A 25,034-nucleotide genomic window follows, 5' to 3' on the forward strand; every position below is an offset into this window, starting at 1 on the left:
GGCAGGAAGGAAGACATAAACCTGTCTACCTCCTCTACCGTGATAGGTCTGGAGAGGTCTTGCACCATCTCCGGAGTGAGTGTGGGCATATTCAAATCATGTAAAAAGGCCTCATTGAGTGACTTCCACTCCCTTAAAAGTGTCTCAGAGTCACCCTCTCTCAGATTATACAAAGAATGATAATATTCCTTAAAAGAGAGTGCCATGTTAGCTGACAGCCTATGTGTTTCCCCAGTGGTAGATTTAATGGCATGTATGTGATTCTTAGCTCTCGCCTTTTTAAGTAGCGTAGACATAAGCTTGCCCCCTTTATCTCCGTGGGCATATATCTTATGTCTGAAGTGTAAGTAAGCCTTGGAGGATTTTTTCTGTAAGTACGTCAGTAGTTTCTCACGTAGAGCAAGCAATTCCGCCTGTGTTGCTATTGCCTTCGTGTGTTTATGTACCGTTTCCAGTTTTGAGATATCAGAAAGTAGTGTACTAATATGTTTCTGGTGTTCCTTTTTCAATATAGACCCCCAGGACATGAAGACACCCCTCATGTACGATTTGTGAGCTTCCCACACCACTGGTATCTGCGGTCCAGAGTCCGAATTGACATCAAAGTATAGATTCAAATGTTTCTTAATATCAACTCTAGCACTTTGGTCCTTCAATATACTTTCATTTAGTCTCCATCGGAGAGGGGAAGGGGAAGAAGGAGCAAGAGAAAGAGAGAGGTTGTCACGATTCGGCTTCCAGGTAGTGGATCCTCTGTGTCAGCGAGGGATTGGCGTGGACCGTGCTAGTGGACCGGTTCTAAGAGGCTACTGGTGTTCACCAGAGCCCGCCGCAAAGCGGGATGGTCTTGCTGCGGCAGTAGCAACCAGGTCGTATCCACTAGCAACGGCTCTACCTCGCTGACTGCTGAGAAGGCGTGGGACAGAAGGACTAGGCAGAGGCAAGGTCAGACGTAGCAGAAGGTCGGGGGCAGGCGGCAAGGTTCGTAGTCAGGATGGATAGCAGAAGTTCAGGTACACAGGCTTTGGACACACTAAACGCTTTCACTGGCACAAGGCAACAAGATCCGGCAAGGGAGTGCAAGGGAGGAGATCAGTTATAGCCAGGGAGCAGATGGAAGCCAATTAAGCTAATTGGGCCAGGCACCAATCATTGGTGCACTGGCCCTTTAAGTCTCAGAGAGCTGGCGCGCGCGCGCCCTAGAGAGCGGAGCCGCGCGCGCCAGCACAAGACAGCAGGGGACCGGGACGGGTAAGTGACCTGGGATGCGATTCGCGAGCGGGCGCGTCCCGCTGTGCGAATCGCATCCCCGACGGCCATGACAGAACAGCGCTCCCGGTCAGCGGGACCGACCGGGGCGCTGCAGGGAGAAAGACGCCGTGAGCGCTCCGGGGAGGAGCGGGGACCCGGAGCGCTAGGCGTAACAGTACCCCCCCCCCCTTAGGTCTCCCCTTTTTTTTGTCCGGTAACTGCCTCCCCAGGGATGAGGACACCGGGAAAGAATGGAGGGTTTCCTCAACGGCAGGCAGAGCAGCAGGAGTAGGAATGGGGAGGGAGGGCAGAGGGTGAAGCTTGGCACGGGGCAGGGTGACACAAGGACGGGAGCCATGAGGAGGCACAGAGGCTTGCCTGACGGGACTGGGAGGGGGGGAGAGGCACTTCCTAAGGCAGGCAGAGTCCCAGTTCTTGATCTCCCCGGTGGTCCAATCAAGGGTGGGAGAATGAAGCCGGAGCCACGGCAGACCGAGGAGGACCTCAGAGGTACAGTTGGGGAGAACGAAGAGCTCAATCCTTTCGTGGTGGGGTCCAATACACATCAGGAGGGGTTCTGTGCGGTAACGCACGGTGCAATCCAGTCTGACTCCATTGACCGCGGAAATGTAGAGCGGCTTGACAAGACGGGTCACCGGGATGCGGAATTTATTAACAAACGACTCCAAAATAAAATTTCCAGAGGCACCGGAGTCCAAGCAGGCCACGGCTGAGAGGGAGGAGTTGGCTGAAGGAGAAATCCGCACGGGCACCGTGAGACGTGGAGGAGCAGACTTGGAACCAAGAGACGCCACACCGACGTGAGCTGGGTGCGTGCGTGCGTTTCCCAGACGTGGAGGACGGATAGGGCAATCCACCAAGAAATGCTCGGTACTGGCACAGTAAAGACAGAGATTTTCTTCCCTACGGCGATTCCTCTCTTCCTGGGTCAGGCGAGACCTATCCACTTGCATGGCCTCCTCGGCGGGAGGCCCAGGCGTAGATTGCAACGGATACTGTGGGAGAGGTGCCCAGAGATCTAAGTCTTTTTCCTGGCGGAGCTCTTGGTGTCGCTCAGAAAAACGCATGTCAATGCGGGTAGCTAAATGGATGAGTTCTTGCAGGTTGGCAGGAATCTCTCGTGCGGCCAGCACATCCTTGATGCGACTGGATAGGCCTTTTTTAAAGGTCGCGCAGAGAGCCTCGTTATTCCATGATAACTCGGAAGCAAGAGTACGAAATTGGATGGCGTACTCGCCCACTGAAGAATTACCCTGGACCAGGTTCAACAGGGCAGTCTCGGCAGAAGAAGCTCGGGCTGGCTCCTCGAAGACACTCCGGAGTTCAGCGAAGAAGGCCTGGACTGTGGCTATGGCAGGATCATTGCGGTCCCAGAGCGGTGTGGCCCAAGACAAGGCCTTTCCTGAAAGAAGGCTTACTACGAACGCCACCTTAGACCGTTCTGAAGGAAACAAGTCCGACAACATCTCCATATGCAGGGAACACTGAGACAAAAATCCACGGCAGAGTTTAGAGCCCCCATCAAATTTGTCCGGCAGGGACAAGCGGAGGCTAGGAGCGGCCACTCGCTGCGGAGGAGGTGCAGGAGCTGGCGGAGGAGATGGTTGCTGCTGTAGAGGCAGAAGTTGCTGTAACGTGGCGGTCAACTGCGACAGCTGCTGTCCTTGTTGGGCAATTTGCTGCGACTGCTGAGCGACCACCGTGGTAAGGTCAGCGAGACTTGGCAGCGGCACCTCAGCGGGATCCATGGCCGGATCTACTGTCACGATTCGGCTTCCAGGTAGTGGATCCTCTGTGTCAGCGAGGGATTGGCGTGGACCGTGCTAGTGGACCGGTTCTAAGAGGCTACTGGTGTTCACCAGAGCCCGCCGCAAAGCGGGATGGTCTTGCTGCGGCAGTAGCAACCAGGTCGTATCCACTAGCAACGGCTCTACCTCGCTGACTGCTGAGAAGGCGTGGGACAGAAGGACTAGGCAGAGGCAAGGTCAGATGTAGCAGAAGGTCGGGGGCAGGCGGCAAGGTTCGTAGTCAGGATGGATAGCAGAAGTTCAGGTACACAGGCTTTGGACACACTAAACGCTTTCACTGGCACAAGGCAACAAGATCCGGCAAGGGAGTGCAAGGGAGGAGATCAGATATAGCCAGGGAGCAGATGGAAGCCAATTAAGCTAATTGGGCCAGGCACCAATCATTGGTGCACTGGCCCTTTAAGTCTCAGAGAGCTGGCGCGCGCGCGCCCTAGAGAGCGGAGCCGCGCGCGCCAGCACAAGACAGCAGGGGACCGGGACGGGTAAGTGACCTGGGATGCGATTCGCGAGCGGGCGCGTCCCGCTGTGCGAATCGCATCCCCGACGGCCATGACAGAACAGCGCTCCCGGTCAGCGGGACCGACCGGGGCGCTGCAGGGAGAAAGACGCCGTGAGCGCTCTGGGGAGGAGCGGGGACCCGGAGCGCTAGGCGTAACAGAGGTGAATAGGAGCATGGTCAGATACAGTAATAGATGCTATGCCTGCGGCTTTGAGGTGAGGAAGAAGGGATGAATGTACCATTAGATAGTCTAACCTTTGATACGAGTTGGGCACCGTGGAGAAGTATGTGAAATCTTTTCCCAAGGGATGGAGGTTTCGCCAGGATGGAGGTTTTGCCAAGTTTCGATATCGGCCGTTGAGATACATGAGATTTGCCAGTGGTAGAATCCGAGATCGGATTTAAGGTAATATTCAGGTCACCTCCCAACACAATAGGACCCTCCGCATATAAGGATAGTCTGTCCAGGGCGGAGAGCAGCCAAGATACCTGTCCCTGGTTTGGAGCATATAAATTGGCCAGTGTGAAAACATGTGTCTGAGTTTGCACCTTGAGAAAAATAAATCTACCCTCAGCATCTCTAAGGACATCTAAAACTTTCAAGTTTAAATTACGATGTAAGGCAACAGATACCCCCCTAGAAGCCGATTCTAGGTTGCAAGAATGGAACCATCTGTCGTAGCATCGTGTAGGTAACTTCGGTATTTTACTAGTCTTAAAATGTGTTTCTTGCAACAATAATATAGATGCTTTCTGTTTTCTAAGTACTTCCATAACATGACTTCTTTTATTTGGGGAGTTGAAACCCCTCACATTAAACGAGACGATAGTCACATCTTCCATACTGAATAACTCTAGTCTAGTAGGGTATGGGAAAGAAAAAAGAAGGGTAAAGAAGGGAAAGGGAAAGGTGATAAAGGGAGAGAAAAAAGAAATAAAAATATACAATAAAAGGTAACTGAAAATTTAAAGGGAGTTTAAAAAAATTATAAGATGTAATAGTCACTCAAATAAGGTAATTAAAGAGAAGAAAATAAGAAACCTTGATCAGAACAGTTAGGGGAAGGAGAATCAGTTAACTGTCAACTTTAGTCCTAGCCCGTGAGACACGGACCTAACACCCATTTATCAGGGCCTAATTTGTAATCTAAGTAGGTACTAATATAATGAAACCGCCTGCAAACAAAAACACAACTGGGTGAGGCGGAGTGTTCACAACCTGAACATAGCGGTGGATTTCAAACCAACCCCCCCCACCCCCCTCCAGCAAGTACAATAAATGTCCAGGGCCCCCCAGCCATCATGACTTTGTTAAACTATAGCCTCCTCAACCGGCATGGATCTCACCACAGCGTCCCCTCCAGCCGCTACATCTGTCCATCGCACTCAGAATGAAGAATCTGTAAGAAACCGGAACAGGTCCAATAACGGGCTTTTCCATGGTACCGTCCACCGAAAATTCAACGGGGAGGCGGCTTACTCTTCATTGGCGTCTTCCTTGCCTTGTTCGATTTGTTCTTGAACACTTGATTCCACTCCTCTTGTCGGGGAAGCGATGGGAGCATAGGTAGATCCGACACCGGTAGCCAATCAGGAATGTCCACTAGCTCAATGACCAAGGCTGACAACACTGCAGCGAGGTCCTCTGGTGAACGAACTGTATGCCTTCTGCCTTGTAGGTTCACAGAAAGACCAAAGGGGAAAAGCCATGCATATGTTATATTTCGCTCTCGCAGCTTTTCTAACAAAGGTCTCATGAGTCGCCTTTTCGCCAAAGTAGTAGGTGAAATGTCCTGATAAAGAACAATCTCGTCCTCCCCCAGCACGGGAGGCTTGTGGTCTCTTGATGCCTGTAGTATGGCAGCCGTATCCACGTATGAAAGCAGCCCACATATAACGTCTCTGGGGGGCTTCGAGGGACGAGGTTTAGGGCGCAGGGCATGGTGAATCCTTTCTATAACAATTTTAGCAGCCCTCTCAGGGCCCAGCAGAGCTGTGAACAGTTCCAGGGATGCATCTCGTAGCGAGTCTGGGGCCCACGCTTCAGGCACCCCCTTGAGTCTTACATTCTTGCGGCAACTCCTGTTTTCCTGGTCTTCGATTTGCACCAAGGCAGAATTAATGTGAGTCACCAACCTGTTTTGTCTGGCAGTCATCACGTCGGGGTGCGCAGCAATGCCGAAGTATGCTTCTTCCAGGGCCTCCGTTCTATGGCCTATGGCATGGACTTCAGACTTGATCTCCGCAAGGTCAGTCATAACAGGCTTCAGGGCATCAGACAGTGCTTTCTTCATGAAAGTGAAGTGAGAGTGGCAGGCTCAGCGGTAGTGTCTTCTCCCTCCGAGCCCTCCTCATCTCCACACAAGCGCTGCAGTGAGGTAGCCGGCGCCATCTTGAGTTGTCTCGCTGGCGAGACGGTGTCTTTCTTTTTGAGGAATTGCGCCATGTCCCCTTGATTTCTCCCCAGGCAAGGAGATTCGCCAGGTTCCTGGAAGGTTCCTCTTCCGATTTTGCCCATTTTTGTGCTTGTAACAAGGCAGTTATAGGTGATAGGAGCGTGTGAGAACGGAGAGCGGCAGGCTCACGCGTCCATCTCTATCAGCAGCTAGGCTCCGCCCCTCAATATATTGTTTTTCTGATGCTGCTGGGCCTGGGGTTGGGCCTAAAAAAAATTATGGTAGCAGTAGCTACTATAAATCTTCAATTTAAATTTAAAAATTCACCTGTTAATCTTAGGGATTGTGAAGCCCTAGTGTCTACTCATGCTGCTGCCAACTCCACGCTGTGTCATTTAGCCACTATATGGTCTCCTTATGCTGCCAACACCTCCACGCTGTGTCATTCAGCCACTATATGGTCTCCTCATACTGATGCCACCTCCAGGCTCTGTCATTGTGCCACTCTGCGGCAGTGATTCTAAAAGCGATACCTGTAATCTTCATGTCATACTGAATAATAGTATTATTTCACTACCCCAACAAAGCAAAGTGTTCTTCACCCCTATGGAGGCTTTCTGTAATCCAGAAATAGCTGTTTTTTAACATAGATTCACCAGGAATAAATTTGGAATGAACCTAATTTTTTCTAAAAATTAGGTGAATCGGCCAAATAGAATTTTTGAAAAGTTCACTCATCTCTACTCATAATAACACTGTCATTTTGGTCGTTGTAGATTGTTTTTCCAAGATAGCTCATTTTATTCCTCTACCAGGTCTTCCTTCTGCCCCACAGCTGGATAAAATAGTCACCAGTATACAGTAAGAGGGATACTGGACCCCTATAAATGTAATCCTTGCATTAATATTAAACACACTCTCTATTGAGGAATTGCATGAAATCATAAAATTAAACTTTTAATAATCCAGTTAAAAAGTCCTTGGACCAAATAAGCAGGTTTAATTAATATAAGTATGTGCTAATCAAACTCGAAGTGCAGTGTGAACACAAAAAAAGTGGGTACAGATATGTGTAGAGATAAGGCAGTGGGTGTGGACCGTCAGTGGATGATGACCTATCTCTGAACTGGCCCTATCACTCACCCTAGACCTCCCTTCTTGGCAAGTGTTTCTTCGCCCTTACAAGGGCGGCCCCACACAGGAACCTGACCCTAGAATTCCCTTATATACCCCTATATTCCCTACGCGTTTCTTCTGCTTGTGTGAGCAGAATCATCAGGGGAAATATATGGAGATAATTTAGCTTAGAGTATACATAAAGAGCAAAAAATGAATAGATATAAATGGGAGTTAATCCACAAATATTAATTGAGGTCCAATGATTAATTGCGGATTCACTATTCCACATCGGTGCATCAGACGCAAATGAAGCAGTCTCTGTTATTACTGTTCCATTTTATATATGAAGAAAACAGACGAATAGATCTCTCCTGATGTCAACCAGTTTCTAATTATGCCCTTGGTGGTGGGACACTGCAATATATTTTTTACATGCATAAGAAACTTATGGTTAAGACACTAATTTATAACGTTCCAATGACCCCCCCAAGGTACTCACAATACCCAAAATTTCAGGGTCCAGGTACCCATAGTTTAGGGGGACTTGAATATCCAGCCTGGCTGATGGTACCTGAAATAAAGCAGTGTAGGGGCAACCGCATTAATTCCCAGAGTAAAGAGTAATTCACCCCTTCACTGTTAAAATAACCAACTATTCAAGTATAGAAGAATTTACCTTATGCCTGGTCTGGAGATAGGACACAGTGAGCACAGTGATGCTCCCGGTGGAGAGATCACTGCTCTTGCCAGCTCAATGGTAGCGGGCTGAGCGGTAACTACTCGGAGACTCGCTCCGAGTTAAATGGAGTGCGGCGTCTGACGTCACATCCTGGTTGGAAGGTCAGGTGCCGCGCTCCAGCCGCCGCGTCATAGCTGGGCGCGGCTAACTCCCGTGGGTAGTTACACCCTCGGGAGTAACTGATCTTCCGTCCTGTTAACCCGTACAAGTGCCGGTTGCTATTCAAAGAATAAGGTATGTATATGCAAACATATGCAGGGTCATCCGTGATCAAGTAATTAGACCTAGCCTCCTGGCAAGCATGATAGGAGAACAAATATTGATGCGGGTGGATCTGAGTACTTATGAATATATATATACTGGTGATTGGAATGATAGAATGAAGGTCCAATATATACTATAGTATGTTTGTTAATGTGAATGGATCCCAGAAATGGATACTCTGCATAATTTTCTTAGTGGCACATTAAGGTCATCAGGAAATATAAAAGAAAAATTATATATAATGATGATAAAATGATTAAACTAATATCCCTAAATGACCTACGTGACCCAGAGTGGCACATGATATATGCCACATATGGCACACAATGTCGGGTGGTAGGATATATGTCTACCTGGTCTACCTAGTATATGCATAGTACAGACAGCATTATTATAATTTCCTAAATATACAGAAATAAGTCGATCCACATAAGAACATTTTATGCTAAGACCTAGTAACACAAATGCATACTGCGACGTCCCATTCATACAGATTTCATGCACCTTATCAGATCAACCCAAATTATTGTACATTAAATGAGAGAGTATAACCAAGTCATCTACCTGGACTATGACCCTTCCTTCCAAAAATTAAAAAGGTAGGAAAAAATTAATGCCCCACAGCTGGCAAAGTGCTTCTTGTTGCATGTCTATCGTTTACATAGTCTTCCTCAGCATATCGTTTGGGATCGTGGTGTGCAGTTTGTCTCTAAGTTCTGGCGAGCCCTTTGTAACCATCTGGATATCAATCTGGACTTCTCCTCGGCCTACCATTCTCAGTCCAATGGTAAGGTGGAGAGGTTTAATCAAATTCTTGAGACTTATCTTCGGCATTTTGTTTTAGCTCTCCAAGACGATTGGGTCGACCTTCTCCCCTGGGCTGAATTCTCATATAATCATAAGGATTCCGAGTCCACGAGGTTGTCTCCCTTTTTTTTATTGTCTACGGACTCCATCTCAGTCCTCCTCTTCCACTCCCAGTTTCCTCCGGTGTGTATGCTGTTGATCAACTGGTCTATGACTTCTCCACCATCTGGCAACAGACCCAACAGTCGTTATCCCAGGCTTCTTCACGCATGAAGGCGCAAGCTGATAAGAGTAGAAGACCTCCTCCGTCCTTTTCTCCTGGTGACATGGTGTGGCTTTCATCCAAGTACAAATTCGGGTAGAAAAACAGACATGGTGCACATCTACAATCTTGTATAATGATCTGATTGCTTCTCAGCATAATATCAAAAACTAACAGGTTGTTAGTATACATTTTTGATCAAAAAGTACAAGCCCACTCGCCACGTCAAGGCCACCTATCCAGAGTGGGTCCCTAAAGTCCCTAGCATAAAATGGCGCAGCACCGGGCGGCGATCAATACCACTGCGACACCAATGCCCACAGGGGGGAACGACCCACTGGCAGAGCGGCCCCAATGCCACTCAAACCAGTCTATGGGCCGTACCCCCCTGCAGACACGGCACCACACCAGTGTGAACAAGGTGTAATGGCTCACTTACCATGCTCTCCCAGTCAGACTGGGAGGCTGCTAGGAAAGAAATGGCCCATGTGTAGCTAACTACTACTTATATAGGGTTGGGCTGAGGGGGTGGGGAAGAGTGCAGCACATGTTCAAACAAAAAAAAAGGAGGGGATAGAAATCACAGTGTGAATTTGGGTAGAAAAACAGACATGGTGCACATCTACAATCTTGTATAATGATCTGATTGCTTCTCAGCATAATATCAAAAACTAACAGGTTGTTAGTATACATTTTTGATCAAAAAGTACAAGCCCACTCGCCACGTCAAGGCCACCTATCCAGAGTGGGTCCCTAACATCCCTAGCATAAAATGGCGCAGCACCGGGCGGCAACCACCACCGCCGCGAAACCAATGCCCACAGGGGGGAACGACCCACCGGCAGAGCGGCCCCAATGCCACTCAAACCAGTCTATGGGCCGCACCCCCCCCCGCAGACACGGCGCCACGGCAGCAACGGACTCCGCACGGCACCACACCAGTGTGAACAAGGTGTAATGGCTCACTTACCGTGCTCTCCCAGTCAGACTGGGAGGCTGCTAGGAAAGAAATGGCCCATGTGTAGCTAACTACTACTTATATAGGGTTGGGCTGAGGGGGTGGGGAAGAGTGCAGCACATGTTCAAACAAAAAAAAAGGAGGGGATAGAAATCACAGTGTGAATTCGGGTAGAAAAACAGACATGGTGCACATCTACAATCTTGTATAATGATCTGATTGCTTCTCAGCATAATATCAAAAACTAACAGGTTGTAAGTATACATTTTTGATCAAAAAGTACAAGCCCACTTGCCACGTCAAGGCCACCGATCCAGAGTGGGGCCGCTCTGCCGGTGGGTCGTTCCCCCCTGTGGGCATTGGTGTCGCGACTGTGGTGGTCGCCGCTCGGTGCTGCGCCATTTTATGCTAGGGACGTTAGGGACCCACTCTAAATAGGTGGCCTTGATGTGGCGAGTGGGCTTGTACTTTTTGATCAAAAATGTATACTAACAACCTGTTAGTTTTTGATATTATGCTGAGAAGCAATCAGATCATTATACAAGATTGTAGATGTGCACCATGTCTGTTTTTCTACCCGAATTCACACTGTGATTTCTATCCCCTCTTTTTTTTGTTTGAACATGTGCTGCACTCTTCCCCACCCCCTCAGCCCAACCCTATATAAGTAGTAGTTAGCTACACATGGGTCATTTCTTTCCTAGCAGCCTCCCAGTCTGACTGGGAGAGCATGGTAAGTGAGCCATTACACCTTGTTCACACTGGTGTGGTGCTGTGCGCTGTCCGTTACTGCCGTGGCGCCGTGTCTCTTGGGGGTGCGGCCCATAGACTGGTTTGAGTGGCATTGGGGCCGCTCTGCCGGTGGGTCGTTCCCCCCTGTGGGCATTGGTGTCGCAGCGGTGGTGGTCGCCGCTCGGTGCTGCGCCATTTTATGCTAGGGACGTTAGGGACCCACTCTAAATAGGTGGCCTTGACGTGGCAAGTGGGCTTGTACTTTTTGATCAAAAATGTATACTAACAACCTGTTAGTTTTTGATATTATGTTGAGAAGCAATCAGATCATTATACAAGATTGTAGATGTGCACCATGTCTGTTTTTCTACCCGAATTCACACTGTGATTTCTATCCCCTCTTTTTTTTTTTTTTAACATGTGCTGCACTCTTCCCCACCCCCTCAGCCCAACCCTATATAAGTAGTAGTTAGCTACACGTGGGTCATTTCTTTCCTAGCAGCCTCCCAGTCTGACTGGGAGAGCATGGTAAGTGAGCCATTACACCTTGTTCACACTGGTGTGGTGCTGTGCGGTGTCCGTTACTGCCGTGGCGCCGTGTCTGCGGGGGGGGTGCGGACCATAGACTGGTTTGAGTGGCATTGGGGCCGCCCTGCCGGTGGGTCGTTCCCCCCTGTGGGCATTGGTGTCGCGGCGGTGGTGGTCGCCGCTCGGTGCAGCGCCATTTTATGCTAGGGACGTTAGGGACCCACTCTAAATAGGTGGCCTTGACGTGGGGAGTGGGCTTGTACTTTTTGATCAAAAATGTATACTAACAACCTGTTAGTTTTTGATATTATGCTGAGAAGCAATCAGATCAGATTGTAGATGTGCACCATGTCTGTTTTTCTACCCGATTTCATCCATGTACATCCACTTCAAGATACCCTTACAAGTTACAAGCTTGGTCCTCACTACCTTGGTCCCTTCCAGATTCTACAAAAAATGTATCCTGTCTCGTAAAAACTCTGTCTACCCACTACATTACGTATTCCCAATTCCTTCCACGTCTCTCTCCTCAAGCCTATTGTCATAAACTTTTTTCTCAAAACAATCTTTTCCCCACACCTGTCTCTGCCTCTTCTGATGTCTTCAAAGTTAATGAGATTCTTGCTACTAAAATCGTGAGAGGTAAACTGTTTTTTTCTGGTCGACTGGGAGGGTTACGGTCCTGAGGAGAGATATTGGGAGCCTGAGGAGAATATCCTGGACCGTGACCTTCTCAGGAGTTTTCTGAATCGCAAAAGGAGGGGGAGACCAAAGGGTACTGTTACATTATGCGCTCCGGCCGCAAACGCTGGCCGTGACCGCATGGTCCCATTACCTGCATGCAAATCCCAGCCCATCACTCACCTGGTGCTTCTCCTTTCCCCGCCTCTGCCTCTCTGCTCTGGCGCATGTGTCCCCATCGCCTAGGGCTAAGATTTTAAAGGCCAGTGTGCCTATTAGGGAACTAACACCTGTGGCTCATTGATAGATTCCTCCACCTCCCACACTTCCCTGTCTGATCTTTGTTGCCCTAGAGAAAGCATTCCTGTGTATTGCCTTGCCATGTATCATACCCTTGCTCTGTGACCTGACCTTGCTCCTTTGTCACCTGCCTACTGACTATTTGCTACGTTCCTGACTATGCTACTTTGCTGCCTGCCCTGATCTTCTGCTATCCAGAGCACGAGTTGCCTTATCCCACCTGTGCTTCGAATCTCCTTAGCCGCCTGTGTGGTTGAGCAGTGCCAGGGGTAGCGACCAACTCACTTTGCGGCGGGCTCTGGTGAAAACCAGCGGCACCTTAGACTTTGCTCCCTGGTACGGTCCGAGTCATCTACCACACAGGTCAAGCAGATCCGCTATCATCAGTGTTCCACTCTACTGAAACTTTAGTGTTACAGCCTGGAGTTTGCTGAAGCATGAGGAAACCATATAGTGGCTGAATGGCACAGCCTGGAGGTGTTGAAGCATGAAGAGACCATATAGTGGCTGAATTGCATAGCCTGGAGGTGGCAGCAGCATCAGGAGTCCTGAAAGTGACCCGGTGATAGAGTGGTGTGGTGGGTGGCAATATCAGTACCCGGTGATGAAGGTGGTTGAAAAAAGGTCTGATGCGGAGAATGTTTGTAACTGGGGAGCAGCACCTTAAATGTTTGGCACTATCAATATTAGTGAAGTGTTGGTGTGGCACCACGGTCAATCTACTCTGATGCATCAGGCATTGGTGGGTGGAAATCCTGGCTGATACATGCATGATTCATCTTCACAAAGGTCAGTCTCTCCATATTTTTTGTGTACAGATGAGTTCTCCTTGGGGTGACTATGGCCCCCTCCGCACTAAACACCCGCTCTGATGGCACACTACTGGCCAGGCAGGACAACTTTTCCAGGGCAAACTCTGCTAGTTGAGGCCACAAATCAAGTTTGGCTACCCAGAAGTCCAGTGGATCTTCAAGGTGTGTTGGCATGGGCATGTCTAGGTATGCCACTACCTGCTAATTCAGGTCCTGCTCCCGGTATACCTGCTGCTTATGAGTTGCTTCACTATGCGGGTGAAGAAAGGTACTCATCAGCGACAGTAGACTCAGGCTGCTGCTGAAGGAGCTGGTACTCTTCCTGCCACCCCACCCCTCCCCAGCAGCCATGGCAGTAGAAGGTGAGCGCAGAGGGCCCCCCGAGTAAGACCTGCGAGTGGATGGATGATGGCGCCGATAGGCATCAGTCAACTGACTACGTAGGATCTCTCTGTAGTAGGTCAGTTTGTCCTCCCTCTCAGTGGGTGTAAAAAAGGCCCCCATCTTGTGCCGGTAGCGAGGGTCCAATAAGGTGGAGAGCCAGCATCCCGCTGCCAAATGTTGACAATTCGGCGGTCACTACGTAAGCAACTGAGCATGCATCGTGCCATTTGTGCAAGTGAGGAACTTCCTGCCTCCATCTCCACTGCATACTGCCATGGTGTGTCTGGGTCCTCTGTCTCGCCTTCCTCATAATCCTCTAGCTCCTCTAGTTGATCATGCTCCTCCTCTCCTGTCAGGTGACTCAAAACACTGCCCATCTCATGAAACCTAAACTGTGCTCCACTGTGCCCCTCATCCTCCTCCTCCAGTTCAGACCCCACAAGGCTCACTTGACCGAGAGATGTAGGAGCAACGTCTCCAGTGCCCTGACCAACCATGGATTTACAACACTTGTTGTAGGAAATGAGGCAGTGGAATGACGTCGTTGATCCCGTAATCCTGGCGACTTACTAATAGTGTGGCTTCCTCAAAGGGCCTGAGCAAACGGCCGGTGTCACATATGAGCTGCCACTGGTTCACATTGAAGTTACACAGGAGGGTACCCCTATCCGCTTGGATCATCAAAAAATCTGTGATGGCTTTTCTCTGTTTGTACAGTTGGTCCAACATATGGAGGGTGGAATTCCAACATGTGGCAACATCACAAATCAGACTATCTTGGGGGATACCATTCTGACACTGGAGCTCAAGCAGGGTGTGCTTTGCGGTGTATGAGTGGCTGAAGTGCATGCAAAGTTTCCTTCCCATTGTTAGGATGTCTTGCAAATGGGGGAACACTTCAGGAACTGCTTGACAACCAGATTTAACACATGTGCAATGCAGGGCGCATGGCTTACCCTTTCTTGTCGCAGCATGGCCAAGATGTTCTTCCCGTTGTCGGTCACCATGGTTCCCATTTCCAGTTTTCGTGGAGTAAGCCATGCTCTGATTTCTTTACGAATGACTTTTAGCAGTTCCTCCCCTGCGTGACTCCGTTCACCAAGGCAAACCATGTGAAGAACAGTGTGACACACCGCCGTGCAGTGCACACATGGTATGCTATTGAGACTTGACTGGGCAGTGGAGGCTGAGGACATGGTGAAGTATGAGGAGGTGGAGTCGTACAAAGTCACAGGACCAATGGGTGTGGAGGAGGAAGCAGTGTGTCCTGTCCAAGTTGAGATTGTGCCTGTACAGGAACCAAATTCACCCAGTGAGCTGTAAAGGACATGTTTTGTCCCTGACCGTAGTTACCCGTGCACTTTGGTACACATCGACAAGCTCAAGGACTGGCCCACCTTCTCTTCCACAAAATTGTGCAGGGCTGGTACTGCCTTCTTCGCAAAGAAATTACAGCTTGGCACACTCCACCTCGGCTCGGCACAAGCCTCGGCACAGTTCTCTGAAAGTTGCAGAGTTCACCACTTGAAAAGGGAGGGACTGCAGCACCAGCAACTTAGACAGGAGCACATTAAGCTTCTGTGCCGTTGGATGCGTGGACGCATACTGTTGTCTCTTCGACATGACTTCGAGGATGGATTGTTGGCGGAATGGCTGACTAAAAGTGGGAGGAGCTGGAGCATCTGGAGCGACAGAAGGAGGGTATGACACACAGCACCCTTCTGCTGAGGTGGTAGAGCCTTGGCTGGCTGAAAAAGGGAGCGGCGGGCCACTGAGTGATGCAGCAGGCTTGACCACTAAATCGGAGCCACGGTTCTCCCAGGCCGCTTTATGGTGGCGAAGCGTATGTTGACGTACGTCACGATTGACCTTCTGCCAACATATCTTGCATGTGGCTATGTGAATCTCCTCCGGCTACTTGATGAAAAACTGCCACAACGCTAAGTAGCTGATTTTCCCACCAACAGTCCGCACTAATTGACTGCTACTGCCGCCGTCTCCAGGAACCCTGTTCATACCTACCGGGAAGGTAGGCTGTCGCAAAGCAGATGGTCTCCCCCGGGCATGTTTTGCTCTAGAATTTCCTCTTCGGCCACCATGATGACTGCCAACCATGCTACCGCCTTGCTGGCTCAACTGCTGCCTCACGAGCAACCTGCAACTCTCTTCTCCTTATGATGATGAAGACCCTTCTGCACCCGGCTCCCAATTGCGATCGGCTTCATCATCATCAACAAATGTCTGCATGTCACTGATGTCCTCTTCAGGTTTCTCAACAGTGTCTGCTTCAGGGCCCTGAACCCTGGCAACACCCCCTCCCACGTCTCTCTCCTCATCACTACTTGCTCACATAGCGGAGAAAATGGTGGATGTCTCCTCCACTTCTTGGCTGGGCAGTACCTGCTGACTGTCCTCTATTAGATTGTCCTCAGTGAATAGTGGAGCTGAACCCACAGCATAAGATACTTCTGTAGGAGAGGGAACATCATAGGACAGAGGCAATGGGAGGACAGAGACTGCTCCCGGGCCATGCCAATTGAGGGTTGTGTCTGAGGAACCCACGACTGTTGACTGGGGGTGTCAGATGTCACTTGTGATGAAGTGGATGACGGTGTTAACCAATAGACGATGGCAGATGGGTTGCTGGTCGAGACATGCACGCTAGCTGATAATGGGAGCTCAGGCCTCTCGCTGCAACTCCTCCTGGCCATTGCCACTCCTCTGTGTATGTCCTGGTACTTCTCTGCCTGACATACTTAGTGCGTATATGAGGGGAGTACAATACGCTTCACTAAGCTTAAAACAGTATTTGTCTAGAACAGCAGCAGGTGTGAACTTTTGGCTAGCCTTTCACAGTTTCTAGGCCCTTGACAGATAAACAGGAACAAAATAGTACACTACTTAGATGTAGGTATGCGGTATGCACTGATGAGGGCAGGAAAATGCTCTACAGTACACTTAAAGTATCTGAGCACAACACCAGCCGATGAGTACTTTTGCTTGGACTTTCACAGTATGTATGCGCTTGACAGATTAACAGGTAAAAAATAATACACTACTTATATGTACGTATGTAGTATGTACTTATGAGGGCAGAAAAATGCGCTACAATATGCCTAAAAACTCTGTATTTTTGTAAAACACCAGCCAGTGATTAGTTTTGACTGTCCTTTCACAGTATGTAGGCCTTTGACAGATTTACAGGTACAAAATAGTAAACTACTTACATGTATGTATGCGGTATGTACTGATGAGTACAGAAAAATGCGCTACAATATGCCTAAAAACTCAGTATTTTCGTAGAACACCGGCAGGAGATTACTTTTGACTGTCCTTTCACAGTATGTAGGCCATCGACAGATTAACAGCTACTAAATAGTACAGTACTTAGATGAACATATGCGGTATGCATTTATGAGTGCAGAAAAATGCACTACAATGCACCTAAAAACTCTGTATTTTTGTAAAACACCAGCCGGTGATTACTTTTGTCTGTCCTTTCACAGTATGTAGGCCCTTGACAGATTAACAGTTACAAAATAGTACACTACTTAGATGTATGTATGTGGTATGCACTAATGAGGGCAGAAAAATGCGCTATAATATGCCTAAAAACTCAGTATTTTTGGAAATCACCAGCCAGTGATTACTTTTGTCTGTCCTTTCACAGTATGTAGGCTCTTGACAGAATGAGAGGTACAAAATAGTACACTACTTAGATGTATGTATGCGGTATGCACTGATGAGGGCAGAAAAATGCACTACAGTACCCTTAAAAAAAGATGTTTTTGTAAAACACCAGCAGTACACAACAATGCTGCAGCCAAAAAAAAGCTGTGTACTAAACAAATTGCGCTGAAAATTATTCCTGCCTCCTGTGCTAAGGTTTATGAAGTTGAGGCATCTTCTTGAAATGTATGAGGCAACACACAGCTATGTTCCCCTCTCTGTAATACTATGCCGAAGAAAGTGACTGGGAGGGTAAAGCCTACATCTGCAGTAAAAATCCTTTTCAGGGAAAAAAAATGCTTTCCATCCACGAGAACGCTGATGTGACTAGGAGGATGTTAAGTGGAATGCACTTTTCTCTGCTGTAACACACACACAGGCTGTCCGTCCTATCTCTCTGCAGTGTCATGAATGAAGTGGCTGTCTGCAATATGGCTGCAGATTATATAGGGCTGTGACTGCTGATAGGCTGGATCATGCATGTGATTCAGGGTCATCCCGCTTACTTCCCTTCCCGCCTTGCCTTCCCAGCGTCCCTTGCCCCATGTACTGAAATGTGGATCCGTCATTTTAGATGCCCTGGTGCCTGGAACGCTGTAAAATGGAGAGTTTAATTAAGTGATTCACACAATAGAATGGCGGCGATATTCGCATTCATTGCGAATATTTCCTGAAATTCGTAATGAAATCGGGTTCGTTCGATTCGCTCATCTCTAATCATCATCAAAAAGTGTCTGCCCATCACTGATGTCCTGCTCAGGTTCCTCAACAGTGTCTGCTTCAAGACCCTGATCTCTGGCAATACCGCATCCCGCATCACTCAGGCAGATGTCTCCTTCACTTGTTGGCTGGGCAGTAGCTGCTGACTGTCCTCTATTAGATCGTTCTCACTGAATAGTGGAGCTGAACCCACAGCATAAGATACTTCTTTAGGGGAGGGAACAGTATAGGACAGAGGCAATGGGAGGACAGGGACTGCTCCCGGGCAATGCCAACTGAGGGTTGTGTCTGAGGAACCCACCGACTGTTGACTGGGGGTATCAGATGTCACTTGCGATGAAGTGGATGACCATGCTAACCAATCGATGATGGCAGATGGGTTGCTGGTCGGGACACGACCTCTAGCTGATACCGGGAGCTCAGTCCTCCTGCTGCCACTCACCTCTATTGTGCTGCTACCTCTGCCTGATCAATTTAGGTCTCTGCCACTCTCTGCACATCCTGGTACTTTTCTGCCTGACATACTTAGTGCGTATTTGAGGGGAGTACAAAACGCTTCACTACGCAAAAAAAGAATTTGTCTAGAACAGCAGCAGGTGTGTACTTTTGACTGTCCTTTCACAGTATCTAGGCCATTGACAGATTAACAGGCTTAAAATAGTACACTACTTAGATGTACGTATGTGGTATGCACTTATGAGGGCAGAATAATGCGCTACAGTACACTTAAAAAAGCATCTGAGTACAACACCAGCCGTTGAGTACTTTTGCCTGAACTTTCACAGTATCTAGGGCCTTGACAGATTAGCAGGTATAAAATAGTACCCTACTTAGATGTAAGTATGTGGTATGCTTTATGAGGGCATAAAAATGCACTACAGTACGTGCAATAAACGTATTGGAGTAAAACACAAGCCGGTGATTACATTTGCCTGAACATTCACAGTATCTAGGCCCTTGACAGATTAACAGGTGCAAAATAGTACACTACTTAAATGTAGATATGTGGTATGCACTTATGAGGGCAGAAAAATGCGCTGCAGTATGCTTAAAAAGGGTATTTTTGCACAACACCAGTGTTACACTCCGCGCTCCGGCCATAAGCATGGCCATGAGCGCAGAGTCCCTGTGTCCCCGTCTGCCGGCGGGGCTGGGATTCACATCTCGGGACGCACCCGCATGCAAATCCCAGCCTGTCACTCACCATGCTCTGCTGCTGCCTCCTCCTCTGTGTCTCAGCTCCGTCACGCCCGTCCCCGTTTCCAAAGAAATTTAAAGGGCCAGTACGCCCATAATTACTGTCACACCTGTCACTACATTATAAAGTTCCTGCACCTCCCCCACTTCCCTGCCGGATCTTCAGTGCCTCTAGCCTGAAATTAAGCGTTCCCTATTGCCTGTTTGCCTTATCCGTGTATCCAGACCTTTCCTCTACGTTATTTGACTTCGCACCTTTGCCATCTGCCTTGACCTTTTGCCAAGTCTGACTACGCTACTGCCTTATCCTTTGGTACCTTACCTTGTCCAGCTACCTGTGTGGTTGAGCCGTGTCGGGGGGTAGTGACCTGGATGTCGCCTACCGCAGCAAGCCCATCCTGCCTTGCGACGGGCTCTGGTGAAGACCAGCGTCATCTTAGACTCTGCTCCCCTATACGGACCCAGATGTTGTGGAACAAAGACACAGATTTGCCCTAAAAAATGATTTCTCCATTCTCTGAAAACATTTCTGCAGTTGAGGCAACACACAGCTCTCTTCCCCTCTCTGTAATACAATGCTGCTCACAGTGATTGAGGGGTTAATTGCTGCAGTAAGAATACATTTCTGTGCAAGAATGCTGTGCTCTGTGTCCTACAGAAGCCTGAGGTGACTAAGAGGTGAAACACTGCTGCAACAAGCTTTTCTGTTTAACACACAGCGCTGTTTGTCCTATCTCTCTGCAGTGTAATGAATGAAATGGCCGCTGAAGATATAGGGCTGTGACATCACAGGGGTGACTGGCTGCTGATAGGCTGCATCTTGCATGTGATTCAGGGTCATCCCGCCTACCTGACTTCCGGCCTTGCCTTCCGGCCTTCCCAGCGTTCCTTGCCCCATGTAATTACATGTGGATCTGCAATTTTAGATGCCCTGGAGCCTGGACCGCAGTAAATGGATTTTAATGAAGCGATTTTTTGCGATAAAATCGTGGCTATATTGCTATTTCTTGCATATCAAATTTTTCATGAAACTCGTAACGAATTCGGGTTTGTCAGCTTCGATTCGCTCATCTCTAATGGTCTCCTCATACTGATGCCACCTCCAGGCTCTGTCATTGTGCTGCCATGTGACATATGACTCATTGTTAGCTTTGGTCCTTTGTACCCACACGCCGAGGCTGGGGACACTAAAACTTGGTAGTTAAAATTTCAATTTCAAAATCCTCAATTTCAAAATCTTACATTTTTATTTAAAAATCTTACATTTCAATGGTCTCCTCATGCTTTTGCCAACTCCAGGCTGTGCCATTCAGACACTATATGGTCTCCTCATGCTTCAGCCAACTCCAGGCTGTGCCATTCAGACACTATATGGTCTCCTCATGCTTCAGCCACCTCCAGACTGTGCCATTCAGACACTATATGGTCTCCTCATGCTTCAGCCAACTCTAGGCTGTGACATTCAGACACTATATGGTCTCCCCATGCTGCCACAAACTCCAGGCAGTCATTCATCCACTATATGGTCTCCTTATACTGATGCCACCTCCAGGCTCTGTCATTGTGCTGCCATGTGATATGTGACTCCTTGTTTGATTTGGTCCTTTGTACCCACACGCTGGGGCCTGGGACACTAAAACTTGGGAGTTAAAATTTCAATTTAAAAATCCTCAATTTAAAAATCTTAAATTTCAATGGTCTCCTCATGCTTCTGACAACTCCAGGCTGTGCCATTCAGCCACTATATGGTCTCCTCATGCTTCAGACACCTCCAGGCTGTGCCATTCTGCCACTATATAGACTCCTCATGCTTCAGCCACCTATCAGCCAATATATGGTTTACTGATTCTGCTGGGCTTGAGCCTAAAAAATTTTTTATGATAGCACTAGCTACCATAAATCTTCAATTTAAATTCACCTTTTAATCTTAGGGTTGTGAAGCACTAGTGTCTACTCATGCTGCTGCCATCTCCAGGCTGTGTCATTCAGCAACTATATGGTCTCCTCATGCTGCCAACACCTCCACGCTGTGTCATTTAGCCACTATATGGTCTCCTCATGCTGCCAACACCTCAACGCTGTGTCATTAAGCCACTATATGGTCTCCTCATGCTTCAGCACATCCAAGCTGTGTCATTCAGCCACTGTATGGTCTCCTCATACTGATGCCACCTCCAGGCTCTGTCATTGTGCCGCTCTGTGGCAGTGATTCTAATAGCGATGCCTATAATCTGCATGTCATACTGAATAGCAAAGTGTTCTACACCCCTATTGAGGCTCTCTGTAGGCTGGAAATAGCCGTTTTTAATATAAATTAGCCACAAATAAATTCGACCCAAAACTAATTTTTTGGGAAAATTCTGCGAATCATCCGAATCAAATTTTTCAAAAGTTCGCAAATTTCTACCAAGGACCTTATATATCACCTTATCCCCTTTTAAGTGAATGGGGTATTATTTACCATAATTTCTTCATCTATATTTTCTTTAAAGTAAAAGCCTATAGAAGCATTTATAAGAGACATGTACCCTATTAATTTTCAGCTCGTCACTACTCACCAAAAATTAGGCACTCCCTCTCACCCCATTTAAAATGGAGAGTTGTGTGGAGAACCCAATGTTCATCTGTGAACCTCACAAATATCTATTTGGATGGGCCAACCATCAAAAATGACCCTTTTAAAACCCTAAAACCTAAATATATATATACAGTGGTCCCGCAACATATGATGGTAATCCGTTCCAAATGAACCATCGTTTGTTGAAACCATCGTATGTTGAGGGATTCGTACAATGGAAAGAATAGGAAGCTGAACTCACCTGTCCCCGCCGCTCCGGACCGTCACCGCTGCCCTGGATGTCGCCCTCCATTGCTGTCGCCGCCTCCCTGTGGTGTCCCCGAAGCTCCGGACGTCTCTGCTTCCCCGGGATCGTCGCTCTCACATCGCCGCCATCACGTCACTACACACGCCGCTCCTATTGGATGACGGGATGGCGTGCATGGCGACGTGATGACGACGATGGAGAGCACCGACGATGCAGGGAATCCCGAAGAGGAGCTCCGGAGCCCCGAGGACAGGTAAGAGACCATCACCGGAGCACACAGGGCACTTTAAACGGCTATCCGGCGGTAGCTGAAGCAGTCAGCGCTGCCGGATAGCGGTTTATGCGATGGCCCTGACATACAAAAGCATCGTATGTTGATGCTGCCTTCAACATGCGATGGCCTCTGAGAGCCCATCGCATGTTGAAATTATCGTATGTCGGGACATCGTAGGTCGGGGGGTCACTGTATATACATGCAGCAAAGTCTACATCCCTACTAACGGCACCAAATGGCAGGATACCCTAGACGCGCATGGTGAAGGCTCATCCCCAGTGTCTACTCTATTGGACTGTGCTTTCCGCTGCAAGGCGAAAGGACCATGCTACGAGAAGTCCAGCCTCTATTCATGGCTTCTGCTATTCATGTACTCCCAACTATCATATACTTTCTTTGCAACTGCCTGTGAGATCACTGCTCTACAAGCATCGCAACATACGGTGTGGAAAGAGCCATGCCAGTAGCAGCTGCATGCTGACCCTAAATTATATGTCCTTCTTTGGTCCTCCCAAGTCCTACAGTGCTGCAGGCAGAGCCAGCAGGCAGGAAGGCACAGTCTTAGTAAAACAAGGATACTCTAGACCTGCTGAAACACATGCAACCTTCTCACCTTTACACATGTAAAACAAGCAACTTCCACCAAACTTCCAGCCACTCCAGCTTGCAATGCCTGAAAACAATAGGACAACGTCACCCGGGAAATCAATTTTGGACCTTAAGAAGCAGTGTGAGTGCACTGTACCCTCCTACAAACAGGGCTTATCAATTAGCCTAACACTTTTTAGAAAAGGAATGAGGCTTTTGATGCTAGGATTCTGCAAAACAATACCTATAAAATGTACTTAACACTAGGATTTCCGGGAAAATATAGTTGCTTCAATATAGCTTTGTTAGATTCAGCTTTAGAGTCAGACAAATTAAAATTTGGTCAAGGTCCCACATAGATAGTATATCTTTAGCAGCTTAGCTGAATTGAGAAAACTTTAAGTACTCAGAATTTGTACGTTGTCTGCTGCAGATGTATGTGTAGATCTAAGTTCAAATTACTGAAACTACTAACAAGAATCTACAGGGGTTGGTATATCGTGGTACAAGGTGCAAAATAGGACTCCATTTTACTCACTTTTTGGTGGCACATCCAGGGAAAGCACCGATCTAACTGTTTGGCCCAAAATAAAGATCAGTGTAAGGCACATGCACAGCTTTTCCCCTCTTGAAAGATGAAATTCTACCTCATGGGAGCTGAAATTTAGTAAAGCATATCCTCGCAGCATGGACTGGATTGCAGACTAGACAGGTAACATGTGGCCTATATGTAAGGTATGCCTAGCATAAGCATACCAAGGACCATTTAATGTTGTCTATTCTGACTGGTTTAGGTCCTCCCATTATTTTGGGAGAGGAAGGCTGGACATTCTCCTGTAGATATTGGTTAGGAGAAGACATGTGATGAAATTAAAATTTAACTGTTTACATTGCTGCCAGTTGGCCATTTAAAGCAGCCTTAATCTAGTGGCAAGTGGTGTCAAAAAGAATGACAAACCATAGAGAAAAAACATCATAGAAAATTGGACAAAACCCAGGAAATACAAGGGAAGGTTAAACTCTAATTCCCACCATGATGAAGACCAGCCACAATGGTATATGGGGGAGGTTGCACAGATACGAAAGCATAAGCTGGGGGGGGGGGTATGGCTATTGCACCCTGAAGTGATTCCTATGCACATCGCATCCCAGAAAAAAATGCTATCAAAGCTGTATGGGCAGCTTATTGCTAAGTTCTCATATAGCAGTCACATTGTGGCTGAAAATTTTTTGGCTTTGTGGTTAATTCTTGTGTCACTGGAAAATTGTGTGGCTATGTGTGGTTAGGTTCACATGGAAGATGTTTTGGGGTATACATCAGCAGCGGTAAAAGGGTTACTGTCAGTGGCCCCATTCACTTTAAGGCACAGATTAGAGTCAGCTAATTACAATGTGTGGTCCATGTTTCAAACATATACTATTTGTGGACTGTAAAGTGCGGCAGATATGTACAGGATATGTTTGAAAAATGACTCTAACATAGTCACGAGTTGACGAAGATCAAGTCATTAAAGTCAAAAGTCATTAAAGTGAATGGGGTCGATGCCAGTGCATGGCAATATACTTATAAGTTAAAGGGGTATTCCAGGCAAAAACTTTTTTTTATATATCAACTGGCTCCGGAAAGTTAAACAGATTTGTAAATGACTTCTATTAAAAAATCTTAATCCTTCCAATAGTTATTAGCTTCTGAAGTTTTCTGTCTAACTGCTCAACGATGATGTCACGTCCCGGGAGCTGTGCATGATGGGAAAATATCCCCATAGGAGCTGCACAGCTCCTGGGACGTGAGTCATCAGAAAGCAGTTAGACACAAAACAGCAACTCAACTTCAGAAGCTAATAACTATTGGAAGGATTAAGATTTTTTAATAGAAGTAATTTACAAATCTGTTTAACTTTCCGGAGCCAGTTGATATATAAAAAAAGTTTTGGCCTGGAATACCCCTTTAAACTTCTTGCAGCCAAATTCAGTCTTAAAATGAAGTGACTTACACATCAGTGCGATTTTGCTTCACCTGCCTCCCTGCCTTCATATACGAGGGCATGAGCACTAGGAGTCTAAATACAACTCTGGGTGTGGGGAAACAGAAATGTAAATTATTATAGTCTAAGTGGGAACTAAAGGTATCTTTATTATA

This window comes from Hyla sarda, chromosome 5 (assembly GCF_029499605.1).
Source record: "Hyla sarda isolate aHylSar1 chromosome 5, aHylSar1.hap1, whole genome shotgun sequence".
Taxonomy (NCBI): Eukaryota; Metazoa; Chordata; class Amphibia; order Anura; family Hylidae; genus Hyla; species Hyla sarda.